The sequence below is a fragment of the Lissotriton vulgaris genome, unplaced genomic scaffold (assembly GCF_964263255.1).
Source record: "Lissotriton vulgaris unplaced genomic scaffold, aLisVul1.2 SCAFFOLD_1199, whole genome shotgun sequence".
NCBI lineage: Eukaryota > Metazoa > Chordata > Amphibia > Caudata > Salamandridae > Lissotriton > Lissotriton vulgaris.
The window spans coordinates 521,984-529,894 of NW_028251169.1; the positions used below are offsets into that span (position 1 = coordinate 521,984).

The 7,911-nt window shown below is 47.0% G+C and overlaps 1 non-coding gene across 1 annotated transcript; it reads left to right on the plus strand.

The window, feature by feature from the left end:
- The first annotated feature begins 804 nt into the window (after nucleotides 1-804).
- Nucleotides 805-876, plus strand: TRNAA-UGC (transfer RNA alanine (anticodon UGC)). The gene has a single exon. It is a non-coding gene; the product is annotated as a tRNA-Ala (tRNA).
- The last annotated feature ends 7,035 nt before the right edge of the window (nucleotides 877-7,911 follow it).

A 7,911-nucleotide genomic window follows, 5' to 3' on the forward strand; every position in this document is an offset into this window, starting at 1 on the left:
ATGATGGATTAAACCCAGATCAGTTGACTTGGGGAGAGTGCTAGCAATGTTCAACACTCCGTCCATCATCACCTTTGGTATTGCTTTGTTCGCCCTAAGTTGGCAGGGTATGCCCAGACGTGGGTCCCCTGCTCACTTTGCCACTGGATTCAAGCTAGCCTGGCTGATGAGGGTTATGAACCCGAAACCGGTCCCAGGATGCTTGTTTCTAGTCCAGGGAAGAAATGGCTTGGCAGTTCGGGCTGGACTGACCCCATGAGGCACAGGGTCAGACTGCTTTGCATATAGCTGGGTCGGAACTGGGGTGGCGGAGTGAGCTAAAGAATGATGATGGATTCAACCCAGATCTGATATTGGGGGTGTCTATTTGAAAAGTTTCAGTGCTCCGTCCATCCTCTCCTTGTGTTTGCATTGTGAGGACATAAGGTGATTCCAAAGTCCGGTTGATCATACAATTTCTTTGCCCTGCTGCCAATAGCCAGATTCCATCTGCAGCTTCAGGTACTGTGAGTTCCCTGCAGCCAGGCCCAGACCTAAACGAATACAATTGAGTGACTAACCGACAAGAGAGAGGAAAGAAACCAGAACTACTTCTAATTGTCTTGCGGCTTGTGAATGGTTGTTGATCAGTGTGCTGATGGACGTAATAACACACAGTACCCAGTATGAAGCATGTTTCTGTGTGCAATATCAGTGCTGAGCATTTCAATACAATTATCCATATCAAATAATGCATTCCAGGAAATACACTGCTGCCCCATTTATAATCTCTTATACATCTGATTTAAAATCTTTCGCTATCAGGGGGATGTAGCTCAGTGGTAGAGCGCATGCTTTGCATGTATGAGGCCCCGGGTTCGATCCCCAGCATCTCCACTCCATTTTGAGTGCTCGCAGTAAACCTTTTTTGACCCTTACAGGTTCATGTTGACCATTACTCGTCTCTGTTGTCGCCGTAGGCTCACAGTAGCGTGGTCAATAAGATTGGAGGGGGGGAGGGGGAGTGTGGGCGACCTTCATATTTTCTGACAATGAGGCTGGCACATAATGTTTCAAAAACATTATACGACAAATACGACAAACAGGGCGCATGAGAGGGGCTTAGGGGCAGTGGAAAGGGAGAAGAATGCGGCATGGTAGGAGTACTAAGAGAACAAGCATTGACATTGCCAATAGGTCTCGCCTTTGGGACCTTAGAAGCATTTAGACTATGATACAGCAATGCATACAGCCTAACTTCCCTCCGCCCATCTGTGTCTTTCACCTCCCGGTAACTTCATATCAAATAACACACAGCTTAAATGAACATCCATAGTGAATCAGTGGGAAATGCGCTATTGTACGTTATGGAACCTTTATTAGTCAAGTCACCGCGCCAAATCCTGGTTGGTGCAGTGGAGAATACTATTGACTTGTGTATGTTTAGTGCTACAAGGCCCCAGTCTGTGTCAGCAAGCACTGTAAACATGTAGGCCATTATTTTAAATGTGCATTACACACAGTCTAGATACAAAATGTGCAAACATTTAAGATATAAATTACAATAACAAAAATGCTTCAAAATATAGGTATTTTGCCGGCTGTATGTAGTGTAGTGGGTTATTTATTTAACCCTCTTTTAGAAGTATCATTTCACAGCCTAGTTGGTAGCTAGGTCCCTTACGATACCTCTCAAAAAGACTGGGGGTAGATTTACAAGGAACTGACGCATCTGCATAGATACGCCAGTTTCCTTGCATCACCTATAAAGGTCCTTGCGCCACCATGGATGCACTGAATTTACAATACAGTTCACCATGGCGCAAGAAAAAAGTGACGCATTGTTTTAGTTTGTCACAAAAGTGACGCAACTCCAGCAATGTACCAGAAAACATAGGTAGGTCCCATGTAAAATGCCCTGCGTCACTCCTTACACCTGGTCTGAGCAGGCGTAGGGATTTTGATGCAGTGAAGGTGTAGAGTAACGCAGTGAAATCTTGTTAATTTCACTGCGCCAGTTCTATGTGGCTTTTTGCATGGGAACGGCCACCCTGCATACATTATACCTGGCGCAGGTATAATGTGACGCAGTGCTTTACAACGTGTCGCATCTCCCTAGATGCATCACGTTGTAAAAGGGCCTTAACTTTTACGCCTCCGCTGCGTCACAAAAGTGACACAACAGCGGAACAATTGTGATGCAAGGGGCTTGTAAATCTTCCCCTGCATTTGTGTCACCAGGCAGCTTCCAGTTATTCCATCAATTACAGCCAATGCCAGGTTCCTAGCTCTCTTCACATATGCAGATTGACCAGTTGTGCTCATTTACATTTCTTTCAGTCAGCAATACCCAGGCAAGAAACCCACTTTAGCTGTTTGCCCCTCCCTCGGTTTTGCAGCATAAGAGACACCCTCCCTTATACTTCAGTCGAAGCACTTCAGCTATAGAAATGAACGGTCCGGAACGGTTGACTTTTGACAAAAAGCAGGGGGACTGTTTTCCTAAAGTGTGCCCGTCAGATCCCTCCACTTTCACCATTGACTAGGGCTTTGATAATTTGTGAATTTGGCTCGTAAGCTATACCATCATTATTCTAACATGCACCATGAATGTACTAGTGCAAGTGTTACAATTGTAGCACTGAGAACACAATGATTGCAACATTGTGAGCACCTGCGGTGTAATAGTGAGTGAAACACTCCTGTGTTGCTGCTCCACCCGTCCCCTGAACTTTGACAGGATGCACGGTGTTGCAATAGTGAGTGAAACACACCTGTGTTGCTGCTACACCCGTCCCCCGAACTATGGCAGGGTGCACTGCGAACATTTGTGCAGCAGTACTGGGGCCACATGTCTGTGCAATGAGCGCACACACATTCCACAACTTCACAAGTGAGCACCCTGTAAGCGGACATGCAGGTGGTAAAATACAAAGAAGACACACAAGAACGCCACCCAGCTGTGGGTGCTACCCTGTTTTCTCACAAACAAAATATGTCTTCTGTTGGTTGCTGCCAGCATTTCCGACGAGAAGTCTTACTGCGCATTTTTGCAACAAATAAAACACATTCCATCTAGAAGGCAACTGCATGACCCCCTGGGAGTGAGCATATCATGGTGTGGGTACCACGAGTACACACCGCTGCCCTTCGCAGCACACCCTGCAGCCAATCTGTCAGCAAACCTGAGGTGCTTGCAACTCACAACTATCACAAACACCCCATATCAGTTGTTGTTCAATCACTTCCTCATTTAATTTTTGTCCTCTATGATGAATCAGGACTACAACTCCCAGAGTGCAGTGTGTTGATAAATGAAATCGCGGATGGAACATGGAGCTCCAGTTGACCTGGACTCTTAAAGTAACTTTATATGTACTCCGGGATGTGCTGCGGTTGTATTTTGTCCGGAGGGGCCATTTAATGCTCTTACCTTGATCGAGAAGACGAGGGTCATGAAGCCCAGGCAGCAGAAGCAGTTGATAAAGATGGCCTTGAAGAGGGACCAGACAATGAAGTCCTTGGGGGCTCGGGTACCGGAACAGGGTTTGAGTCTTCCGGCAGCCTTCGGTATCCCTAGTCTCAGGGCTGCAGCTCCACAGGTTCTGGGGCATGTGCCATGCTGTCCCGGGGGCAGAGCAAATTACTAGGCTAGATGGGTGGGAGATACAAGGTAAGAACGCGGTGGAGGCAGGGCAGTGGTGAGGGCACGGGAGGGAATAAAAAACAAGCCAACACGAATAAGGGTATATATGACGACCCGTTCAAAAGTATATACGCTAAATTCACTGTCAGCACATGCAGTGTGACATGTTTTCATGCCGCTGGCAGACACACAGAAAAACAGGCTATACAGATGAGTAGCGGGTAACAAATGCAGCAAGCACGGTTACGGGGCCACGAAAGTGAAAGCAACCCTGCTAATTAGAAACATGATCCACAACAGATGGCACATTGCATGCCGCTGCTTGCTCCTGCAAGGTGGATTCTGTGGGAGTAAACATTTTCAGAAAAAGTGGGACCAATCAATCAATCAATCAATCACGGCATTTGTAAAGCGCGCTACTCACCCTGGAGGGTCTCAAGGCGCTGGGGGAGGAGGGTATATTACTGCTCGAACAGCCAGGTCTTGAGCTGCTTCCTGAAGGAGAGATGGTCTTGGGTTCGCCAAAGGTGGGTGGGGAGGGAGTTCCAAGTCTTGGCTGGCAGGTAGGAGAAGGATCTTCCTACGGCAGTGGCTCTGCGGATGCGTGGTACGGTGGCGAGGGCGTGGCTGGTCGATCATAGCTGGCGGGTGGGGGTGTAGAAGGTCATGCGGTCGTTGAGGTACTTGGGGCCCAGGTCGTGGAGAGCCTTGTGTGCGTGGGTGAGGAGTCTGAACGTGATTCTCTTGCTGACGGGGAGCCAGTGCAGGTCTCTCAGGTGTCCGGTGATGTGGCTGTGTCGGGGGATGTCCAGGATGAGTCGTGCGGAGGCGTTCTGGATGCGTTGGAGTCTTTATTGAAGTTTGGCTGTGGTTCCGGCGTAGAGGGTGTTCCCGTAGTCCAGTCGGCTGGTGACGAGTGCATGGGTAATGGTCTTGCAGTCATGCACCCGCCTTTGGCTAATTGCGTGCTTTCATTATTGAAAGCCACATGCAAAGGCCAAAAAAATGTGACAAGCACACACACAAGATTTCAGAAAGTCTGGAGTGATTCCAAGAGGCCATCTCCTAGATAAGCGCATGCTCGCTGCGCTAGGCTCGACCTAAAAAACACAGGAGTTTAATTACAAACCATTTGCGCCATTGGTGCGTCACTTTTGATATGGGAAAAAGTGACTGACCGGCAGTGCAATGGGCTTGTGAATAAGCCCTTAAATATTTTTTAAAATAACCAACATTTTTAAGGATTTTCATGAAATAGAGGGGGAGAGTGTGTGAACGCATTTTTGTCTCTGTGTATGGAAAAATATCTGCTGAAATCGGGCAGACGTCTCACCGCACCGCCTGTATCCAACCTTATGCTGAAAAATACATTTATCAGGGGGTGTAAGACCCCAAACACCCCTCTCCCTGAAACTATGCCCGACAAGGCTTCTGTAAATTAGTTACACCAAGAGGTGCAGCTGTCAGACAAGTCGGACAAGATTGGGCTAATTTTAGACTATTCCTCGGGGCAAATGATAGGCTAACCTATAGTGCTGGGTCGGATGTGACGTGGGAGTGTAGAAAGAGCTCTAGCAGCATGTAGTACAAACCAGACACACTCTGGTAACACCTCCTGGAAGAAACCCCAAGTGGTCAGCACCCAGATGTAGGGGTGCGTGTTACGTGTTCATCCAGATGCAGGGACCGGATGGCTCTCTGCACTCCTCCACACTTTAGCTAGACCCTCTCTGCTTTTCTCAATGGTCCTATTAACTCCAAATGAAGACTCCATTGATAGTCCGCTAAAGCATGGCTGGGAGCGTGGCTCGGTTGCAGATCATGCCCCTGACTGTGGGTTGTTTCACATTCGCCACCGCCTCGCCACTCCCTCCTGTCCCACTACTGGTAAAAACCACAGACAGATCCCAGTCCTGGAGCTGCTCCATACCGTTGATCTATCCACGGGTACGGCCATTGCTTAATTTCAGGCGGTGGTTGCTGGGGGTGGGCCATGGTGGGCACTCGTTTTTGGGGACCAATACTTATTTTTCTGCATGAGACATTTACAAGAAAAAGAGAAGGACAAACACACTGGGACACATGTATCAAAAATCCATTTTACATTCCTTAAATAGCTAATTTTAGGTAATCGCTATTTAGGGAATGCAAAATGGTATGGAAGATAATAGTGATTACTTAATAGTGATTCCTAAAGATTCGGAAGTGCAATTCGGTAATCGTTATTAGGAAATAATATTCCATTTGTTCCTACGGGCCTAAAGGTCCGTAGGTATGAATGGTTTTGCATTACCTAATTTTCAATTTCCCAATTAGTAATTGCAAATTAGGTAATGCAATACCAAGGCTGCCTGGGGGCAATCACAATTTTTGCGATTATTTATAATTGTGACTACAAATCCTTTCAAATAACTTGAAAAGGCTATTTTGCATTCTCAAACGGGCACAATTCTTGATTTGCACCATTTGCGAGTGCAAAATTGTACATGTGACCCACAGAACGGAAAGACACAGGAAGAGAAAAACAGAAAAACCAACACAAAGGGAGAAAGCAGGAACCTGCTGGAGTGAGATAAATGGGCAGGGAGGTTCTGGTAGTGAATTAAAGAAGCATGAGGTGGATTTGGGTCTATGGATCCTTGGTATCTGGCACACTAACAGTTCATTTCAGTGGCCACAGGCTTCTGAGCAGAGCTTTGGCCTCCGACACCCATTCTTTTACAAGTTAAGCACTGGTCGTAGGTCTGGAAATTCCGGGGTACCTTCATCAACTGATTCTTTCTCTCTCAGCCCCGGAACTTTCTTGTACCAGGGACCATTTCTCCTAACCTTCTGTGCCCTGCGGGATGCGAGCAACCCTGCCAAGTGCCACGCATTTGGGCTAAACTAACACTTTTTAAGGAAACTCTGCATCAACGCATTGTTCGAGATATATCACACACATCGCCTGTGTACAGTTCCCACTGAGTTAAAGGACTTCTCTGGCAGAAATGTGTGCTTGTGGTGCTGATGACTGTACTGGCCCCTTCAGCAGTAATTACAGAGATATTAAAGCTTTAAATAGCTTCCTCATGTGCTCGTGAAATATCCAGGAGATTAATGCAAGGGGACTGGCAGTTTTGTCGTGATTGCCACTGCGGCTCCTCCTGCATCTGCTGGCACTCTAAGCCACATATTTGCAAGCCTCTTGTACTGCCGGAGCATCACTTTTTTGTGGTGCTCCGGCAGCACAAATCACAAAATCTTATCTATGAGCAACGCAAAGCCACTATGTTTTGCTTTGAATGGCCTCATAGATATGGAGTAAGGCAAATCGCTGCGTTGCCTCACTGTGCACTCAGGGGTGTGCCATGGGTGTTGCAATGGGTGTTCCCATTTAACACCCATGAATTTTGACACTTTTACAAGACCATGTAATCCTGGGGAAGCGCCAAAAACTTTATTTCTCCTCGTTTCTTCTTCTTTCTATATGTGCTGCACACACAGAAAGAGGAAAACGCCTCTTAGAATTATATCTGTGCAGGAAAGTGTCTCTTCCTGCACAAAAACAATCCTGCCAACAACAAAGGCACCATTGCACCATGGTGCAAGGCTGCCTGCACTTGCTCTAGGCTGCCAAAACGGCACCAGCTCAGGGGGAAAGGATAGGAGTGCGCTGTATTGCAAACATATGGTGCATGCCTGCCCTTTCACTTTGGCATAGTAGAGCGCAGCAATTTGACTAGCTTCGCTGCCTACGCCAAATCCGTGTAAATGAGGACCTACATTTATCGACAGACCTGCAGTGAGGTCAGTCGTGCTTCCCGCATGCACACTGCCCAGACTGTCCATTTTGGGCAGCTTCACAATTGCTTGCTACTTGTGGGCACTTCCAGCTCACATTGTGGTGCCATCGCTTGAACTGGCACTTCAGAGCCAGTTTGGCAGTGACAGGCAGCACACCCACCGCACCTGAGAGTTTGGAATGGTATGCTCCAAAATACGAATTCATTTTTAATATGTAAAGTTAATGTAACTAAAATACTGATGAGCCACAGCCTGTTAGTCTTTTAAAACTCGTCCAAAGGCCTCGGCCACCCTTACGTTTATTCCCCAAGTGCCTTTACACCACCTGTGGGATTCAGGGTGATGACGTCTGTGAATTTTAGAAGTATTGTCTGGAATTTTATGGCAAATGTGGCAAATTCATAATAATGCAAAAATCGCTGCAGAATCGCATAATTCCACTGGCCTTGATAATGTGTGATACTTTGAGTGACACTTCATCACAAGTAGAACAGGGCAGT